The 22,936-nt window shown below is 40.2% G+C and overlaps 1 protein-coding gene across 4 annotated transcripts in view; it reads right to left on the bottom strand.

Moving 5' to 3' along the window:
* greb1l (GREB1 like retinoic acid receptor coactivator) overlaps positions 1 to 18,823 on the bottom strand; it is a 38,974-nt gene extending 20,151 nt beyond the window's left edge. For 3 of the 4 annotated variants that reach the window (XM_069511595.1, XM_069511596.1, XM_020108604.2), the window contains exons 1-2: positions 18,682 to 18,823; positions 913 to 1,024 (exon numbers count right to left, since the gene is read on the bottom strand). The gene's annotated coding sequence lies outside the window, so the exon portion shown is untranslated. Of the gene's footprint in view, positions 1 to 912; positions 1,025 to 3,784; positions 4,078 to 18,681 lie in introns of those variants that run through there. The other variant, XM_020108587.2, reaches the window with a different exon arrangement.
* Between the last annotated feature and the right edge of the window lie 4,113 nt (positions 18,824 to 22,936).

Genomic DNA, 22,936 nt, shown 5'->3' on the forward strand with positions numbered 1-22,936 from the left:
CTAATGATTAAACATATTTTTTGTCAAAAACACGTTTCATCTCTTGTTTCTATTCCCCTGACTTTTTATCTTTAATTAGCAGGGTGGGAATGCAGTCGTCTTTCTGGTCCTGACCTTGCCCACACCTGAACAGGTTCCAGACCCTGTATTTACCTAACAACCTTCCTGGGGAGGAATCCGACCAACCCAGACAAAAGACAAGATTAACAGTGCCTGACTGTGCTGTTGAAGAGATAAGCAGCTTAACAGAATGAAGCTACAGTATTTCTTGCTTAACTGATGGAGGAAGGTGGCCAGGGCTGCAGTGAGAAACAATGACAGAAGGGGTTAAAGAAAAAAAAAGAAAACGAGTGCCTGAGGGCGTTTTTTAAGCAGCCGCTGCCTGTTCGATCATGAAGTTAAAGGAGGCTCCGGAGGCCTCTTTAGCAGACTGACCCTCGAGCCTCGGAGGACAAGTTTGTCATTAACCTTGCGCAGACCGGAGGTGAACACAGAGAATGACCTTTTATCACCTGCACAACGTAAAACAAAGCGTGACCGTGGCAGAGGTCGCCTGACGGATGTTTCTGGGGTGTGACTCAGGTGGTTGCTAAGGTCAGCTGTGGTGGAGAGGGGGGAGGTGGTGAGTCAGCAGCGGCTGTTTGCCTGATAGATGGTCAAACACGAGTGGGTGGGGACGCAATGCTCAAAGTGGCTAATGGCTAAAAAAGGGGAGCGTTCATGTGAGCGAGTGGTGACTCTGCAACAGTCAGATGGTCAGTCAAGGCCATTCCTCTCCTCCTGGGTGGCATCAACAGATTGCATGAATCCGACACCGGTTCAGAATAAGCTACACTGATCTACACTCACTGAACTGAGACGAGCAGCCAAGAAGAAAATATGAGGAAAAAATAACAAAACAAGGGGACTTACGCTGTCAGATCGTTCCCAGGCGTGAAGGGACTTGTTCACCTCTGCTACATGCTGGGTCACTAACACTCAGCAGAAACTATCAGAGAATAAACTCCTCTCAGAGCTTCCAGACCTGGGGGAGAGAAGAGAGATCTGTGATTAGCTCACACACTGACACTATCAGTGACACAGACAAACACAGATGAATCATTTTGGACCCTTTTTTATCTCAGTCACCTGTATAATAGATTCTAGGACCTCAGTTAAATCTAATTAACAACTGAAATAACCTCTTACGTTATGTTTTGAGCACATACATTTGTTTGTTGTTTAGTTACAGGGTGAGACATAATAAATAATAGACTTCTATGACATTTTTGCCAGTTTCCCAGGGAATAATGCACAAATCTAAATGAAAAGATTAAGCATATTTAGGGGACTGATATCGTGTGTGATTTTGGGTGTGTTTGAACGGAAGGATACTGTTGGGCCTTGGAGGAGGTTTACACTCCAGTGAGTCTTATTTTAGTTTTATACATTTTAAGAAACAATCTTTTCTTTAAGTTTTATTACCCTGGACAATAAGTCACATTAGTAAAATATTTATTTTGTCATGGTGTATTAGTGCTTCACAAAGAGGTCAAATAATTGTGTCCACCTTCAGTAAAACTTTTATTTATTTTAAATCTTTTTCAACACATTTGTTTTCTAAAACATTTATGCAACACGCAAATTATTTCAGTTTTTTCAAATTAAAGTTATAATGTGTTAATAAAACTTTAATAAATAAAAATTTGAACCAAATTCTTGATTCTTTTATTTTCCTAATTTCTACGTTGGTGAACTATTTTCTTATAACATTGTACTGAGGTCACCACATTCCACAAAGTGAATAGTTACACTTATGGCTACTCAAACTCACACCATGACAAATGTACTCACTATTGCGAGGCTAAAAGGCCGTTATGTGATACCACGGCCCCCGGGGCTATTTTCATGAAACACAATTGGGTGCTTTAGTTTGCAGCAGCACTCACTGCACGCAGTCACTCTCTGAATGGATTTGCCAGTTACTTGACCCCTTGACAAAGTATTGTTTAGCCACTCAGTGACTGATATAACCGAAGCAAAGTTCCCTGTGCAACACCGACTGTTAACCCAGTCATCACTTCTGACTGTGTGCTGCTGTTCTGTAAGAGTGACGCTGCTCTGGGGTCCAAGTCCTTCAAATAGCAACTGTACACAAGCTGGTTCAACTTGCATTTACGGACTGGAACTTATTTTGTGAATGATTAGCCAGGTGGATACAGATGATCAAACTAAAGAGTAAAAAAAAACGTCAATATGTCAGAAAACACATTCTGGTTCACGCCCTGAGGAACTGAACAGCTCACAGCAAATTAACTTTAACATAAAATATATATACAACCTACACATGACATTTGCTGCAGCTTAATAACACATGTTTGGGTTTCACCTTCCATTGGGTGTTCCCACAGAGGATGTGAATCTCCACCTGAGGTTTCGCATTCTGCAAAATAGCCAGGCAGCAAAGTCCTGAAATATTTTGATGCTTATCTGGTCGTAAGGGCGTAGACGAAACCAAAAGGAGACACAGATGTCTCGTGAGATGAGGACGAAAGGTGCCGTAAATCTAGATGCATACACGGGTGCGGCCTGAGGCGCTTTGTCAGGTTCTGGTTCTCCAGTGATGACATTCGAGGGCATGTTGGGGCTGATGTGCTGGGTGTTGTTGAGACAGGATTCAAGGCGAGGGTGAAAGAATAAATACATTTTCAACACATAGTCTTTGTCACTGCAAGTGCAACTATGAGCATGGACACACTTCTATACTGAACACAAAAAAATAAAGATTTAATGTGAGAAAATAGACAGCACCATTCAGACTGGAATTTTATCGAACTCAAAAGAAATATCTGTTCATACACTGCTCCACCTGTGCAACATTTTTTGTGTTCCTCCATCTGTAGTGATTTATTATAATTAATTTTTACATTTTATATTTAAGATTTGTAACAAAAAAGATGGGACCTAAATTTAATTTAGTAAAATGAATCCATGATGTAAAATAATAGAATCTATAGCTGTTTAACTTATTGTTGCATATGAAAGTAAGTGAAACATGAAATTGAATTTTGTTTAAAACACCTGGAATAGGTTTGGTTGGTTAATGTCAGAATTTTAGTTTGTGTGAAGCAAATAAAAGTCTTACCAATATCACATGTTGTTTAAAACTCAATGCAATAATTTAACATTTAACCCAATTTCTTTTTTATTATTTATTCCACTGAGTTGACTTTACTTTCAAATCTGCCTTTTTCTCTCTGGGCCTTTTGTTTCTCCCTCAGCTGCATAGTAACATTACAGTGTAACCTGGTTAATCTCACTATGAATCAGCAGTTTCTTCACTTAAAGTCCACAGAAATGTGAAGAAATCTTTATCTGTGGAGACATTCCCTCCAAACTGTTGGCATTTGATCTTGCTTTAAAATTTTGCCGATTAAGAAACTGCAGGCCACTAAAAAAGATTTTCTCAGCCTAAATTAAAACTGACTGTTGACTGAAGCATTTCAGTCCCTGGTGTAGCAGCAGATACGATGTTAATGGAAATCTGATAAATATCTCAAGTCATTTTCACCTCATTGTTATGCTTCCACGTGTAAAAGTCCATACCAATGGTTGAAATGCGGGAAAGAGCTCAGCACACTGTTAACATCAGAAAAGACAACCCATGCCCATCAGACGTGAGAGAGAGTGGGTGGGGGGGGGTGGAAAAAAAGACAAACATCTCTGCATGTTCTCTAAATTAGGTGCTAAAAGCCCATCTCATTAATGCTACACCACGTGACACACAAGAAAACTTCTCCTGTACCTTCCATGACGCCTCGGAGCAGCACAGGAAACCCATCGAATCCAAATCAAATGCAGTAAATCCCAAATGTGAAGGCGGCTTTTTCCTTTTTTTTTTTTTTAAATGCAGTCCATGTTAGATTATAAATCCTGGTGGAAGGAATTTCCTAATATCCAGGCAGCATATGGAGTTTCACTCTTCTGTGGTGGGTCTCAAGTCACCTTTGTCATGATCCTGTATAGAGAGAAATGTGAATCCCACTCCTTCCCCTCAGTACAGCAGAAACCCTCCCTCTCTCTCTCTCTCTCTCTCTCTCTCTCCCTCATTGCCTCTGTCCCTCTCTCACTGGCATGCAAACAAACACACACACACAAACAAAGACCCCTCCCCCAAGTCCCCTATGCCCTCCTCTGTCCTGTGCCATTTGCCAAGGAGGGAGGGAATCCACCGGGGGCTCATTCATCTTGGCCCTGCTGACCCCCTGTGGTGACAGATGCTCTTGGAGGCCTGCAGAGTCGAGTAGGGGGGGAAACAAAGGAGGGGAGCGACATCTCCACGCCGCCACACAGCCACGGCGCCCTGCCACGCGTGACCCCCAGCACGCCAAAGACATCTGCCGAGGGCACCTTGTCATGTGGAGGCATTCGAGGAAGGGAGGTCATCTCTAAACTTTCGCTCTCACACCAAAAACTCAGCCTCTCGCTGCCAAACCCAACTTTTTTTTTTTTTTTTTTTTTTTTTTTTATTGGGGGCCAATTCACAACAGCAGAATTCGTCTCAGGTCAGCCTGAGCATTTTGTCTTCGAAGCCGTGCCCGGGATTGACCCCACACTAGGGTTTTTACTCCGGCTGTAAATACCAGAGGCTCATCTGGTCAAAATAAATAAACGGGAATGCACCGCAAATCAACAGGCGCTGGCAGATGTTGGGGGATTATGTGTCATTATAGCTCAGTGATCAGCGCTAGCACCTTATCACGACTTTGCCAAGAGGAGAGGGGACAAATTCTGAGGAAATAACTAATGGTCAAGACCGATGACACTGTATATGTGGGTTGAGTGAAGAATGTGTCGCATCAGTGATGGGAAACACACATCTACAACTTGCGGTTGAATGATACATTTTCTTAAGTTTAACTTGAATTTCACTGACATGTAAGAAATCGCCTTTTCCCCTTTCAGAATCAGAATCAGAATTCTTTTATTTGCCAAGTATGTTTGCACATACAGGAAATTGCCTTGGTGTCATTGGTGCGCTACTTATGTACATAAAACAACAATATAAAAAACAACAATATGTAAGAAATTGAATAAAAAAATAAAAAAAAAAAAAAAAAAATAGAATAAAATAAAATAAAATAAAATAAAATAAAATAAAATAAAATAAAGTGAGTCCGGTTTCATTCATTCTTCTAGTTCAAAATCCAAAATCATTTGGAGACTTTAACATCTTATTCTTCAATTAATTAATCAAACTTTACTCTTAAAGCCCATGTTCACAATAACATTTTGCCTACAGGGCCTAACAAGGTGTGATATTCTCTGCCCTTAACCCTCAATAGGAAAAACTACCAAATTGATAAGGAGGAAAAAAAACCTTTAGAGAGCAGTTTAAGTGATTTAATCGTCTTACCATCATTACAAAACTAACAACATTTTCAGTATAAAGTGTACTTAAGCTCCTTTGTCTGTTTTCCTGCCAACTACTTCATGTTCAGTAAAGTCAGCAAGAATTTGTCAGGTAAACAGTAGGTCTGAGTAAACTCACATCTACTTGAAAGCAGGGGATATTCACTAGTCACCCAAGTTGCTTTATATTTAAAAAATATCTTCCACCAAACACATTGATTTGATTAAAACAAAATAACTCTAATGCAGATTTTTCAAAATACCAACTTGAACACACGAATGACCCAATACATCAACAAAATAATTCACACATAATGTCTGAAATAAACTCTGACAACAGTTTTTATATTTCTGAACTCTCTCTTTATCAACTTCTCCTGATCCACCGAGCCGCGTGACTGATGTTCCAGTTCATTACCACAGACACAGTCAACAGTTGTTTTAATCAAGTCGTGTGCAGCTCCTCTCACCTCCCCTCCAATGGTTATATGAGGGCGCAGTCAGCGTGAGGGCGGCTGTAAACCACCGCACCAGCCAATCAGGGCCCCCATTAGTCCTTACGGCGCCTTCACGCACTCATTTCTCCCAATCAGCCACATTTGTCTAAACATTGGGCTTGAGTTTGACTGTGAAATTTGTCCGGCTCTTGCTGATTTAGACCACACACGAGACAAATAAACGAGTTTCGAGCATCACATCAGTTTGTGTGACAGTAGGTGGCGGAGATGCTGTTAATAGTGTTTTTTATCAGGTGTAAGCAGAAGGGAAATCTCTCCAGTCATCTGTTAAGGTTCCGGCGCAGCCACAAGTTCAACTGAGGGAAAAGAGCTGTCAGCGTGATTTATGCCTCAGCCCCTGACTTTGACATGGCCCGTCTTAAATAGCCCCATTTAGAACGGAGATAATGAGTAAACCTGGCATTTTTTTTGTTTGGCCTCAAAAGACACAGTTCGAAAAAAGAGAAGAAAAACAAAAGAGTGTGGATTGAATGCTTGCCCGCCCCCCGAGCCCATCCTTCACCTCTGCATTGAGCTCCTGCTAAAATCCCTGACAAAGGGGAAGTGTCCCTGCCACCTGAGGAAAGACGAGTCACGTGATCAGCCGTGGGGGGAGATCTTGTTCTAGATTCAGAGAAAGAGGGGGGGTTCTTCCTCTCTCTTAAGATTCCCAGATGAGTGCCACAGCTTTGTCTTTAGCTGACTCAGCAGCTGCCGAACACACGATGGCCGCTCAAGGCAGCATAGAGCAACAAGAGAATCATCAACTCAACTTAAACTGCTCCTCTGATCGACCCAACTAGCCTAGCACATGAAGATCGACTTCATATATTACATAGAGTGTCAGATTAAGGTTCAGACACAATTAAAAGCAGATGTGGTTCCACTGACAAACTGAGAGAATCAGGTGAGGAGGAAGCACAGTGGCCGAGGTGCCAATTAACACGTCTCACTCTTATAATAAGAAAACAATCCCGCAGCTCAACTGTCAAAAAAGCAAAACAACAAACCGAAATGGCGACCATGTGAAAATTCCCACAAACAGGACTCCTCGTTTCATACAGGGCTGCGTAACGCCAAGGGTGTGAGGACTCGCACCTTTGTTTACTGTCCGGGTGGCAGTCCACGGCTCTAATTTCCTTATAAAAGCCCCACAGCCTTCTTCGAGACCCTCCCTCCTCCCTCGGCTCGGGACTACCTGCTGGGCCCTGAAGTGCAAATCGGTGCTAGTGAGGATAGCAGATGAGCTAAGGCCATTCATGGCTTTCCAGTAGGCCACACAAACAAAGGCAAACATTCCAGTTGAATGCCATTGCTGAAGTTGGGAGAGAAAGAGAGGGAGAAAGAGACCAGTGCAAGGCTCAGTGGAGATAATAGCCTGAGGCTGTGTGTGTCTGTGCATGTGTGTGTGTGTGTGTGTGTTCTAGGGGATTATCTGTGGAACTATAAAGTGGGGTGAACCAGGGTTTAAGGCCTGGTGTGACCAGAGGCAACGGGGGCAGGGTCCGGGGCTTGGGGAGGGGCGGACAAAAGGAGCATTTGGGCAGATGAAGAAGCCATCATCATTAACCCACTGGAAGTTTACTGTCCAGTTATAAAACTCATTTCAAAATTAAGGGCTAGGTGGTGCGTGTGAAAGGAGAGCAGCGCTGGGAAGGCCCGCGAGGGGCTGGAGGGGTGGTGCAGTGACTCATTGAGCCACTGTAGAGCTAATCCATTAGGGGACAAGCGGCCTTTGTGTTAACACTCAGTTGATTGGAACGGTGACCTTGCCACACACTTTGGCCCGGCGGATGAGTTTAAGGGCAAGGCATTTAACCTTAAACTGAATCTAAACCACGGACAAAGGCCAGCATGATTTAATGGCAGAGGTCCACAGAGCAGATAACTGACGCAGCACAAATGAAAATCAAACCTTGTTAAATGCAGCTTTGACCTGAATGACACCTCAGACTCTAAATATTGGTTAACAACATAATTAGAAATATCATAAATTATATTTTAAAGATTAAAGCTTGAAAATTCTTCACAAACTGATTTGAGATTCAATTGATAATTAGATTTTTAAGCTTGTTTGCTGTAATATTTATAATAGAAAGAGTATTTTTCTTTTTAAGACTTCACACATTCTTTTTTTTCTTATTATTCTCTGACATTTTGACATTTGAAGTATTATATTGTTTAACCAAAATAATAAGTTGTTGTGTGTTTAATCACATAGATTCTGTCCTAGACATACAGAATCATGTGTTTGTTATACAGGAAGTTTAAAGTATATATTTTTAAATGGATCCATTTCAGTTCCATTAAATGAAAACGAAACAATAAAAGAAAGTTTAAAGTATGTGTATCATGCAAAACAACCGCTGCTGACAAGACAGGTCCCAACAATGCCATTGGACATGGCTGGTAGCTACAAAAGGTTTTGTGTCCTTATGTGTATTGTTAACTAATGATATACTAATGAGTAAGCTATTACCCATGCTTTATTTAAGGCAGTAGAAACTGAACACAGATCACATTTCTCTCAATTTCATCCTTTGCAAACTTGAAAGCCAGATAAAGACTTGTGTTTTTACTTTGGGCATCTGCGCCATAAATCACAAGACCAATAATTTCAACTTAAAACATTTAAAAACTTCACACAGCATCATCTCATCTCCAAAGGATACCAAACAATGTGAGCAACGTTCAGAGTTCTGCTCTCATGACCCTGATGGAACAAGCGAATGAAAGTGAAGGACGAGCCACAGTTTACAGCTCTGTTCGTGACTGTGTAATAAAATGGAAGCCCTGTCAGTCAACCCAATCTGCATTTTACAATGCTGCCGGGTTGAACACCAGTTCAACCCTGAGTCGGGAGAACAGGGAGAGACACAGGACCCTAATGCATTTATGGACTTATTCAGGGGGAGCGATATTGAATAAGACAACAATGAGTTATATTTCATACAGTAAAAGTGTCAGTGACAGCGGTCAAACGCTGGTCAATGGTAAAGGGCAAGAGGAGGTAAGGAAAACTGAGATCTGATCTGAGATTCAAGTAAATTCAAGGAATTTAATCTGCAAATGCAAAAATCATGTTTGAGTTTACATGAAAAAAGATTTGAAAGTGATGCCACTGCTGAAACCACATGTAAATTCACTACATATGATCTGGAGTTCCCCCAAAATATAATGGGTTCTTTTTGCATGTTTTTGCATAATCCTGCAAATAAACAAACAAACAAACGCATACCCTCCTTGGCGATGGGAATAATCACAAGAGACCAGTTCCCTGACTGTATCCTACTCAAAGCAAGAAAGTGATCCCTCCATCACCACGGCTTCTGACATCTGGTCCACACCTAATGGCTCATCCCAGAGCACATCTTTGATGATGGTTGACCAGGCCTTGTCCTGGCCATAAACCGTTGTTTAGACAGCCCTATTTGTTATGGGGTGTAAAAGGAGATCCATGGATCATGTTGGGAGGGGCAGCACTATCAAAACATCGGCTCTTATCAGATGACACAACCAGCAGAGGGGTCAGGTTCTGCTTCCAGGAGCCTGAGCTGAGCATCCACATCACCAGGGTGTGATATCAATGATGAGATGATCAGCAAAGGAGAAATAAATACATATGCATCACCTAATATGTTTTTCAATAGCATCAAACATAAACCAAACATAATTATATGTGATGAAATCTCAATTCAATATCCACTGATTGCATTTTTCGGCATTAGCCTTTGTTGTCTAGTTATTGGATGATAAAGTGATATTTCTCTAACACTTAAAAGTCATTACATATGTATTTTACATTGAAAATTGACTCTATCTATGTGTTGAATTATATGTTTTCATGAAGGCTTAAGTCAAAAATATTGTAATTGAATAATTACTGATCTTACTATGGATTTAATGCCAGATTTCAGTATGAGACCGCTTTTGATATTCTTTGATGCTGTAGCTGCTCTGTAGCTATAAAAAAAAGATCCAATTAATTATGAATAAATTAATACTTTCAAATACTTTAATGATAAAAAATAATGCAATTAATTTAATGATGGATATAAAATATATATTTAAGTATGTAAGATAAAATGTATGTGAAGGTAAATAGAAAACAAAACCAAGGTCAAGCTTCTCCACTATTAAGGATGCACTGTTCTTCTCTAGATGTTGTAATTAGTTAATTAAGAAAGTAATTAGCACATTAATGGATTTAAAGAGCTGTCGTATAGGTTGCAGCTCTATACCCTGCTCAACTCATTCTAAATGTTGGAGACAAGGTGGAGATTAAGACGTCCAAGGGCTGCGTTTAAGGATCTTCACAAAACATTTTAGATGCGTTAAGCTTTAAAAGAGAAGTAACGTAGATTAAAGTTACTGAGACAATAGACAGGATCCACTCAATTGGCTTCCCCCGGAAAGACCCGACCTCTGCCACACTAACTTAATTTAGCCATGCAGGAGAACTGAGTGCTCACGGAGGGGACATAAGAAAGGGGTCTGTTGTGTTTATCAGGCGTCCAGAGAGAGACCCATCTTTCACAATGGGACCCCTCCTTTCTTTTCCTCCCTGAAAAAAAGTCCCGGCCACCTTGAATCCATTTGAGTGACACAGTGACAAAGAGGCTTCTTAATGTCCTGACGACAGAGCCTCCTCCCCTTTTCTCTCCAAACTTCCTTACCGGGCGATCAGCTGTATCCATCATGCCCTTCTTCCTGACCCCAGGCGGCACTGCTGCATCAACTTCAACCCCACCCCCGTTTGCTCCTCTCACTCTCTGGCCACAGCTCCTCCGTCATCCCCCACTCTCCCGATTAATAAGCACCAGGTTGCCCACGGTGACAGGACCCACACTTAAATCCCATCAGTCCTCCTTACTGCAGCAAGAGCCTCGGCATCAGCAGGACTCTTTTTTTGTTTTAACGGGACAATGGAAGCAGGGTTGGCCTTTGTTGTGGGCTTGACCCCCACACACAAACCTTGCTGATGAGAAAAAGTGACAGTAAACCTATTCAGGACCGGTGCCACTTCATTCCGCTCTGATCCCTGTGAGAGATGGATACTGAACCAACTGGCAGATGTGACAGAAAAGACCTGGAGCGAGAGACTCATGTCAGCAATTTAGCAATATTTCGAGCTGGAACACATAAAGCATTTGGCGAACCATCACACGAAAGACCATGATGAGTTCACCAAGGCGAAGGGAAAAAATGACAAACTGCTGCAGCAAACTTTGGAAACCACATTCAAACAATACGATAGAATCGACAAAGACAAAGCAAAACGTGTCGTCTGTTGTCCTGTACTCCTAAATGTTTGTTCTTTTTAAGTTATGCCTGTCGAAACTAGATGATAAAAGAAGTTATATGGGATAATTATGTGTATGCACAAAGGGTTTAACCTGATCTAGGCCATACAACAAGGATCATCACAGTTTTCATTATCTGCAAAAATCAGGTATCAGGACGAGAAAAAGGTATCGGATCATCTCCACTGAAAGATCTTACTTTCGAATCTGTAAAGAATTCTCCATTTTCTAGTCGATTTCTTTTTAAAGTCTGAGCTGTTTTCCAGTTATTCTTGTACTGCAAATGTTCATGAAGAATGAAAAGAAGGGATGAAAGAGAGAGAGAGAGAGAATGACCTCCCCTGCCACAGAGGAACGCTGAGTCCTCACAGCGGAGGGCTGGGTCTTGGTCACCGTAGCCTTGGACAAGCTGTGACAGCGTATGGAAAAGCCTTCTGCTACAGACAGCACTCTCCCCCACAAACCGTGGCTGGCAACATCAACACACTGTGACCTTGTGTTTCAATGTGCATGCATGCGTGTGTATGTGTGTGTGTGTGTGTGTGTGGGCAGGGAGAGAGATTTGGGACAATACATGTGGGCAAAAGCTAATGATGCTGTCATAGAAATCTGGCTGTGAGCCTGAGTGTTTCCAGCTGTTGTTTGCACAGGTCCTGTGTTCCACTGACCTTTTCATAGCTGATAAAAAACTGATGTACAACCTACAAAATCTAAATTGCAATAAAGTCAGTGATTATCAATTAACCAGCTGATTTGTATGATTGATCAATAATAATTTAGTCAAAAAAATAGTAAAAATGTGATCAATAAAGTTATTAAACTGAACTCACATTACAATCGACCAATATGTGACAAGTCTAAAATTTGCTGAAACACATATTTTTTCCTGCGTATTGTCTCTGTGTACCACGACAGTTGCCTCATGCATATTAGATTTGGCCTGCAATTAAAAGCAGAGCTCTTCTAAAAATTTTCAGACGACCACATTAATAAAAAAAACAAAATCAATCTGAAACTTGATGCAAAGGCCTAAACAATGACAACCTAACCTAAAGAAACCATTAACTTTCCTCCAGACCATAGTAACATGTCTCCCGGGTCACAGCACACACTGTACTCTCTTAAAAGAACACCTAAGCCGCATGCAGTGATTTTTGGCTGCAGGTACTGTTCCACTTGGCATCTGTGCACAGGGGGAAGGGAATACAGAGGTACACACCGTGAGAACACACTGTTCCATAACAGCACTGCACAAGGAGGAATTCTCGGCTAGGTGCCTTCCAGGTTTCAATGGCAAGAATGATGATATATTATTACTAAGTGCTCTCCACAGAGCCGCGCGCATACTTTGCTACTCGTAAGCTCACATCGGTGAAATGGAGCCCACGAAAAAATACAGGAAAACGAAGGAGGAACCGTGTAGATATGAGATGAGTTCTACATGCCTCCGTCCTGCTGTGATGTGATGTGCGATTCAAGGTTACTCAGGTGTCAGGGTTATTTTCCTCATTTGTTTATTGCGGCTGCAATTGAAAGCGTTGAACTGGAGGAACACATGACTGAAACTCCTCCTTCACCTTGACATGTCACCACTCCCCTGCAAACACATACCCACACACGTGCAATTAATGGTGACCCTTTGACTTTGCTGCGGACACGCTTCCTGATGGACGACTTGGGGGCACGTGCAGATAAGTTCCATTCATTTCTGCGAGGGAGCTATTTCAACTTTGATCTGGGGGGGAGGGGCACAGAGACAAAAGGGCAATGGAGGTACAAGTTTTGGAGCTGCAAAGTTTTTTTATGCTTCTTTTAATTTTTACCGTAGGGGAGCCATAAAGAAACGGTTGCATGAAAAGAAAGAAGTGTTATTTATGTTGTAGAGACAGGGGGGCTAAAATAAAGTGGGGACTGGGTCAACCAGGAGATCCATTGGTGACGGATAAGAACCTGTCCTGCATGTCACAATCAGTGATAACTAACAGGACGACAGGAAGTGCCATCTACTTAGGGTCACGTTCCACTCATGCATATCACACACACACACACACACACACACACACACACACACACACACACACACACACACACACACACACACACACACACACACACACACACACACACAAAATTAGCATCAGGAGCCTCCCTTGTAACAAAAGAGCAGGATGTTTAGGCCAGTCTTTTGGCTGTACTGCGTGTCCTACTTTCCTGGCTGTAAGTTCCTTCCATCCATCAGTAAAAGCCACATTCTAAGACTGTGAGAAAGCAAGATGTTTTTTTTGTGTGCTTAGAATGTCATTCAACTTTTCCCTCACTTCACTCTGAGCCAGCCATAAACACTGAGGCACAAAGTGGACTCACAAATTCATGGTCAAGACATTTAGCCAGGAGTGAATTGTTCCACAGAAAATAATCAACGATAAACACAAAGCACCACAATTCATTTTCCATAACAACTCAAATCTACTTTCACTGGATTGTCAGTGTTTCGTGACATAGGATACACAATAAAAGATGCTTGCTTACTGATCAAACAGGGTTTTTTGAAAACACTACAGCTGGCAGGACGTGACAAAGAGCAGACAATGTTCTTCCAAAACATTTCCTCAGCTCCATCACCTTAATCGACATTGACTGTTTTGTTTTTGCTGTGAGCAGCTCCTCCATTTACCTATTTTTATCCCTTTTTGATTTTATGTATCTAATAATTTATTTGTATAGCTATCATTCTATTTAATCAGAGTTTATTCCTTGTGTTTAATTTGTGTGTTTGTTTTAATATGTCTCTCGTTCTTGTCTTTACACTTTCCACAGCTTCCATGGTAGCTCAAGCTTTCTGCTGCACATTGTGCTTCGACGTGAAAGGAAACATGCCACATAAATAAAGCCTGTGTGCCTGCTTGCCTTATGCAAAAATAGCAGCATTGCAGCTACTAATTAATGTCCATTAATCTACGGTTTTCTCAATTAAGTATTCAGTTAATAAAATGTCTGAAAACAGTGTGAGTGTACATACAAGTGTATATCACATGCTTTCAGAGCCTGAGCTGACTCATTCTGTCCAGCAAACCCATTCTCTTTATTAACTAACTGATTGACAGTTTTCACCTCTAAACAACATAAATCTTAGTCTACATAGACCTGAGTCTAAATATGAGTTGTATACACAGCCTCTTGTCACTTTCCTGTCCAGTGTAAAGCAACAATATCCTCAAGCACTGGTCATTGTGAGTGTGCACATCACTATTGCTAATCACTATTAAATATAATAAAATGTAACATCCACTTCCTGCAGGTGAAACTAAGATGTAACAGCTGATGCTGGAAGGCTTTGAGGAGGAAGCCCCTCCCCCACCAGAGGGATCAATGCACATAAATGCAAGAGGTCACAGACCTTTGACATCTCCTTTCAGCTGGGGGAGGGGCGGGGGCCTTTGTGAGATTGGCTTTAATGATCCAATTGTCGACTGTGTCATACACCCTCATACAGTACATACAGTTGGACTCTGCTCAGCCGTGCGGCGCACACGCCACACTTCCGAGCGTCCGTTCGTCATCTTGAACCTGCCTGGCCACAAGGTCTGGATCGACAGCATCACCCTGTATCGCGCTCACTGTCTGCATCCAGCTGCCTCGTTTCGCTCTTCATCACTCCCACATCTGTTTTAACCTCTTCTCCCATCTCTTCCCCTCCTCAGCCTCCTCCTTTCCTTCTCCTCTCCAGACCTTATCTGTGCTTTTCCTCCCTCTTCTTTCATGCTGCATTTCTGAGTGACCAGATCTCTCCTCAAAAATGTTTCTATGGAAACTGACAAAACCGTTCAATTACAGCATACTATCACATCACTGCTTTTCAGTTATAGAATCATTACCTAACTGTATTCCATTACTTGCAACATTGCCGTTACGGTATGTGAATATTTTCCTGCCATTTATTTGGACTGGGACACGAGCAGTGAAGGTGGTGTTCCTGGCATTCTTGACCCTCAATAAAAAGGACAGGTTAAAAGTTTACAAGCATCCATGCAGAACACTCTTTGGCTTTATCAGCACTGAGAAACACGTTTAAACCTTTAATCCTGATGTTCAACTGAGACAGATACGGACACATATCTGATATAAAATGACAGACCTCACTGTGGTGATTAGCTATTTGTCTAGCTATCAGTCCTATTCTGATTCACAGCACCACTTTCTTACAGTAGACAGTGTTAAAGAAATACAGATACTGCTAAGAGTCACGAAACAGGAACTGTATGATAGAATCTGATTTCTATCTGTTTGATTTGTGTAATTTTCCTGTACTCACTATGGACTTTACTTGAGTTTTTCCATTTCATGCCTCTTCAAACATCTTTTCATTGGGAAATAAGGAACATTTTATGAAATGTCGTGTGAGTTGTCTGTTTATATGTAAAACTGGTAAATCACTCAGTTATCTGAAGAAAGCCTGGGAGAAAAGAAAAAAAGCTTTTTATCAAGAAAATGTATATGTAATAGTTGTGTGAGCTGAAGTAAACTTTTCTCTCTTTTTTATGTCTTCTCTTTTTGTCTCTACATGTTTTGTATATGTAATACAAGATAGAAGATGTATTTCTTTGCAAATTAGGGGCATTTTGTTTGATTCGATGGGCCACATACACTGACACTACAAAAGAAAATTTATTTGATTTAGGCTCCTGACTCCTGCCTCAGCAGTTAAATGAATGACGGCTGTTTTGAGGACCACCTGTTTTCTGGGTCCTGTCACATCCCAGTCAAAAAAAGGTTTCAAACAAAAGCACTGATCTCTTCTCTATTTGGGATTTTGTCCCTTTGACCATCTGCAACCTGGATCAGAAAAGCCCACAACTACTGAGAGCGACCACTGAAAGGATCAAGAGAAGCATCTGCCTGCACTGCTGACTCGTCCAGTGGTGTGTTAATGATCTCAACCGTTATTCCCAATAATCTGCAAAGGTGTTTCATGTGAGATCAATTTTTTACAATGATATGTTTCTGGAGCTGGCTGAGGCCACAGCAGAAACTGAAACCCCTGAGTAACTGACTGGATTGGTAATCAATGGCTATGGAAACCTTTTTGTTATGACACTGAACACAGATTAAACGTGATCTATCACACTCTGGTCATAACATAATAAGATTAATGTTCAAATAATAACACATCCTATTGTGGAAGCCCAAAAGTCCTGTAAGTCATTATAATGAGAAACTTTCTCAAAATAATGACTTAATATCTAAAGATTATGACTTACTATCTTAAAATAATGATTTAATGCTTCAAAATAATGAGTTAGTGTCCCAAAATAATGACTTAATATCTAAAAATAATGACTTCCTACCTTTTTTTTTTACTACTTTTATCGCATTAACCCTAACCCTATCTTTTTTTCTTTGACTGGCGGAACCAGGCTCCATTTTCTAAATAAAGAGATAAACACATAATGTAAAAACTGGAGCCCTGATGTGCTCCAAATGACAGTGAGCCAAGAATGAGAGAAAATAAATGAATCTGTTACCCTGGTGACAATCACTTTATGTACAAATGGATATGAAACAGTCATCTATCCACAGCGTGGTCCAGCGTTTTTTTAAAAGAAATATCATGGTTCTTTTTTTTCTTCCCGGAGAATCTCTGAGACGAACAGCAATTTTTTATCAAAGTAAAAAACTGTGAATGAGAGCTGGGGCAGAAAATAGAGGATAGAGGCTCCATTATCATAACAAGATAGAAGGTTTATGAAACTCTATTTTGAGAGTTAAAGAGATAGGTTGTAAAATAGGTCATATTTTTCATTAAAAATCATTTGTAGTTACAAAAACTGCATGTTTGTCCTAGCGAGGAGAGGACTTGATGCATTTATTTCTCATTAATGACATCTAGTCTGACATTTTTGTTTGAAGCAAACTGTATCCAACCTGTATTCTACTCATTTGCAGTATTTCCAGATCACATGCATCACTCCTGCAGGCAAAAAAAAAAGATGCTGCAGAAATCACACATTCAAATTCCCAGCTCTTAAACCTGAGGCCTTCACAAAGCAACATGGGAAAGAGACATCTCCTTAAAGGCTAAAGAGCGAAACCTGTCTGAGCACAGGAGTGGTGTCACGGGGGCCTTACTTATCTCCTCCCAGATTAAGACTCAATTGTTTGCTGGAAACAAAGGCAGCCAATGAGGAAACCAGCCCCCCCCCCCAACGGCCAGATGGTCAGCGTTCAGAGCCCCCTGACCCCTCCAGCCCTTGCCCTCTCTGTCATTGGCTGCTTGTGCTCTAAGGGCGAGACAGGCCACCCAGCAAACTTGCGACGCACGCCGCTCAGACAGTGCACACACTCACAAGATACTGTATCTGGGTGACTTTGAGGGAGGCTTCACTTTTCATATGATGCAGAAAACCAACATGACTGTCTGATGTAATGACAGTCCAGTCAAAAACAACTGAGATAGAAGGCAGTATTTCTAATTATGTTTCAATTCTGTAGCTGGAAATGTTACAGCTGAAGAAACAGCAGGATTCAAATGCTGCTTTAACACAACATGTACAGTTCAGAAAGTACAGCATGGCTGGGAATGACGTTGCCACATGAAGGGCAAGTCTGCATCTAGTAAAATCAACATCTCCTCTTTTTGTGCACGTAGCTGTCATTAGCTCTAATGACACTTTGGAGGGGGGGGGGGGGGTATTGAGGAGGCGTACAATGCAACCTTTGGGACATCAAACATGCAAGAATGGAAAGATAAGACGTTGTCAAGATGGACCTGTTTGACAAACCACCGAAGACATCTCCTGGCAGGGCTTATCTGATATGACTTTATCTGAGAGCTGCTGAAGCCTGTTTCAACACAGAGCCTTGGGCAGTTGTAACAGAATTCTACAGAGTAAACTCACGGCCCTGTCAAAGATAAATAGGCTTTGTTCCTGACATGACTTTGTTAACACTGACTCATCAGCAGGAGCATTAATAAAAGCAGAACATGATGTTTGAAGAATCATAAGTAAACTGGTTGTGTGTTCGTGACGAGTGTGAGCAGACTTATTTTACTGCCACAGGTTTAGAAAGGCAACACTGACATATGTCACAGCAAAATGTGCTCATTAAAAAACTAATTGGGCAAATGCATGTAGGTCTGTTGCACACATTTGCAGCAGACAGCCATGGCATAAAGCAAGGCTCGTTTATTCAGGCGATTAAATAGGAAACAACACTTTAAATTGCATTTTTGTTGACTTTGCATGCAATTAATTACCCAATCACCTCATGTCACATTTTAACTTCCCCTTCAAAATAAAAGTAAATTCATTGAGGCATCACTTGAGAATGAAATAAACTTGTTGAACGTTGGGTTCATGGCGGAGGTTCAGAGACCATCACCCACAGAGAGTCAACAACACACAGCTCATCGCAATGACCCAGGCTCTTCAATGTGTCATGAGATAATGAAGGTGAAGGGAGGAGAAGATTCCAGCCTCACGCGCGCCTACCTTTATCCGGACTGCGACGCGTTTTTAAACCATGTCCGGTCTCGGCACCAGTTCCGTGCACCGCCGCCTCCTCGGCTCTGTGTCGGTTCTGTGTCCTCTCTCCGTGCGCTCCGCTCAGCCACAGCTGATTTGTGCACGGCGAGGGAGCCGCCAACTGACGTCAGAGAATTACTGCGCGTACCGTTCAGTCTGATGTGATGAGAGGAGAGACAAACACTAAATCCATCAACATATCACACAAGGAGGCTAATGTTCACCAAGTATGAAATAATCCAAGCAGAAGTTTAAAAGTGCAGTGGAGAGAACACTTTTGTTATAGTTCACTGTGCAGCCCCCCTCCCCCCCAGTGTGTCTCTATATACTGTGATGTTTAAGATAAGATCAACAGGCTGACTCACAACGAGAGGGGTCAATGGACTGACCCCTGCATGCATCATGGAGAGATACCAAATGAATGATAAATTATTGATTCACTGATGTCAAGAGCAAAAATGTATATTTTAGAAATTAGATTAACAAACAAATGGTGAAAAAAGTGCAAGGATAAACATGTAAATACATGCAAACATTGTCATAACTCACTGAATGATACATACATACAATCATACATATATACAAACAAACATATGTGTGTTCATGTTTATAACAAAACCCACATACTCACACCATTCAGTATACACAAATATCTGTAAAAAACATAATTGTACATGCAATGCCCAAATACTATAGCAAGTGCCTGTAACCATTTATGCATAGGCCACATTAAACTGTGTCATTAAAGCAGCAAATGTATTTCTCCAGCTCTGTGTTTTTATCATACAGTCAATGTTTTTTAGGAGATGACACCCCCCTCTATTGGTAGAAATACTGAATTGATGCACTGATTCAACAGGTTATAGTGTAAATGGTTTCATGTTGGAGCTACACTGGATCCTATAACCAAAGGTACAAGGTTTCGGATGTTGTCAGGACATTGGATTATTTCCTTTATTTGATTCGATTTTGTTATTCATTAGAATGTACTGTGTTATGTAGCACACACAAATGAATTCCTCGAAACCTCATCGTGAATAGTGTTTTGACCCAGGTCTCCTTGCTGGTTCATCCATAAATTGGTTCTGAGTGAATCAAAATGAGCAATGTCATCGACAATTTATTTCAGAATGGAGAGTATAATGTCTAAACAGCTTCATGTTCATTGCTCTCACATCTGGCAAATGCTGAGGAAACATTCAAGTGAGAGTATTTTTGTAAATGAATTGTCTTTTGTCTATTATTATTATTATTGTCTATCTATTGTAGATATTTGGAGAATGGTTATGAAAATGAATGACTCACCATTAACCTTCTCCTTTTTTTTTAATCCTCCTGCTCTTTCTCCAGGGCTGGGAGCTCCGTGGGCTGATCAGTCATTTCATCCTCAATCATGGTCAGCCATTGATTCTTCAGGGTTTCCTCTTGGCATTATGTTCTCCGTCCAGCTTCATGAGAAGTTCAGTTTGAAAGTTTAAAAAGAATAATTATTTACCATTGCTGATGGCAATAGTGGCAACCGGAAGTGTTATGTTTATTGTGGTCTGTCACACTCCCTTCAACACCGTATCTCAGGTAACGCCAGGAGAGAATCCCTTTAGATTTGGCACAAACAATCTGATTATTTGTTAACTGGTTATATTTTGGTGATTAGAGGTCAAAGATCAAGATTCACTGTGACTGTACGAGAGCCATTTTGGCATCTTTAATGTTATATCTCAAAACAATTATGAAGGACTTTCTTCATATTTTGCACCAATGTTCACTCAAACAGAAAGATGAACTGGTACAAGGTCAGAGTGATCTTACAGTCTTGTAAATTAAATATATGAGAAAAACCTCTAATACATCAGTTGATACAATATATAAATTCTTTGGAAGATACAAAGTGATCACATGGGCCAATATGTTGAAGGCCCTGCGTCCTGGTTCTGATTGTCCTCTGATGTATAACATTCTTTTTGCAGCTGTAACCTTGAGAGAAGCTCAGGGTTACAAGCAGGTTCAGTAAACATTTCAGCATAGAGCCATTATTGTCAAGATCAGAGGCCTTGTTCAAGTTACTGAGCATATGCAAGACTGCCCTCTGTTGGTTGATATGATGAACAGACAGACAAAAAATGCTAAAAATCTTTTTTAAAACAATGACGGATAATGATCAAACCTACTGGAAAGGCCATGCTGTCATAAAAGTTATATCATAATTACATTAGAGGTAGTTTTATAGTAGTTGATATATATATATATATATATATACACACATACATATATATATATATGTGTGTATGTGTGTGTGTGTGCATGTGTATATGTTCCAAAGAAATTAGCATTTAAAAAATATTATCTACGAACATAAATTAATATCAATCTTTTGGAAATCTTACTCAAAAAAATGTGCATGTGTCCAGTAGCTGTTCTCCAGGGAGCAAATGACAGCAAGTCCTAAGCATTTCCTGTTCATCATTTGTTCATTCGCAGAACTGCATGTGATCCCATGAGATAAATAGTTTAAAGACAGATTTAAAAGTTGAGTTAAGATGAGGTTTAACTCCTGACTCTCACTGAATCTTATATCGCCCTCTCAAAGAAAGAAAAGAAAAAGGAAATAAAATAAAGAAAACAACAAACTGTGGGCTATTAAAGTATAAATCTATGTGACCTGAAGATAACCCTTTAAATGCAGTATGCGGTAGAAGAGGGGGGGGGGGGGCTGAAGCTTAATATATACTACTAGTCCTCACACCTAGATTGATAATGCAGGGGCTCAAGTTAATTAGAGTGACCTCAGTAGTGCTGCACCTCAAACATGTCATCAATAGAATCAGATTACTGAATATGATTTGATTCTATTTTATTTGAAATAAAAGTCATAGGATATCATAGGATATGGACAGCAACCATCAAATAAGCAAATACAAATATGTGGAAATAAGCAGTAAGAATATCATGTTTTATTCAATTGTTATATCTGACTCCAATCTGATGTGTATTTTTCCCCAGCTAAAAGTTAAAAGCTGGGTGAGGAATTTTGAAGGTTAAATGATCTTGTAACCTGGTGTCATGATTGATCACTTGGAACTCAACCCAGGATGTTGAATATCAAAGCACTAAATGAAAACACAGGCACACCAAGGCCTTCTACGTGTCACTGATGACCATCTGACCTTTTCTGCTGTCCTCTTGGATAACACATGGAACAGCAATGCTATAATACACTTGAGCAATAGAGAATAGAATACTTACGGTCCTGTACCTTCTTGTATTCAATACACTTACCAAAAGCATTAATATCTATATAAATACTTTTCATTACTCAAAGGAATAGAATAGATTAGAATGTGACATCTAATGGTCAAAGAGACAAGAATATCAGTAACCAAGACAATGGATAATAATAATAATAATTCATAATAATATATTAAAGTGTTGTCAAGGATTCAAAGCAGAATAGAACAATATAGAATAGTGTACAATAGAATAGAACTGGATGTTGAATCGTTTTATAATTACAGTAAAATTAATTATTGTCAAGGACTTAAAGCAGAAAAGCATGGAATGGTCATTAGTATTTTAATTATATTAAAATTAATTATTGTCAGGGACTCACAACTGAATAGAATAGAATAGAGTAGGCTACCTAATTATATTATATATGTATTATGATTAGTTATTACTAGAGTAGCTGAATGGATTAGAACTTAAATACATTATAATTGATATTGGTAACAGATTAGAATATGATATATTTGTAAGTCTTGAATATAAACAGTTGTCATCTCTTCTCCTTGAGCTGTAACATTTGATCGGATCAGTATAGTGAGAGGTTCCTCATGCTCAGTCTGTGGATTTATTTCATATTCAGTCTGTAGATTTACTTCATATTCAGTCTGTAGATTTACTTCATATTCAGTCTGTGGATTTATTTCATATTCAATCTGTGGATGTATTTCATATTCAGTCTGTGGATTTATCTCATATTCAGTCTGTAGATTTACTTCATATTCAGTCTGTGGATTTATTTCATATTCAGTCTGTGGATTTACTTCATACTTCATATTCAGTCTGTGGATTTACTTCATACTTCATATTCAGTCTGTAGTACTTCATATCCAGTCTGTAATACTTCATTCAGTCTGTAATACTTCATACTCAGTCTGTAGATTTACTTCATACTTCATATTCGGTCTGTAGTACTTCATATCCAGTCTGTAATACTTCATTC

This window comes from Paralichthys olivaceus, chromosome 16, assembly GCF_024713975.1.
Source record: "Paralichthys olivaceus isolate ysfri-2021 chromosome 16, ASM2471397v2, whole genome shotgun sequence".
NCBI lineage: Eukaryota > Metazoa > Chordata > Actinopteri > Pleuronectiformes > Paralichthyidae > Paralichthys > Paralichthys olivaceus.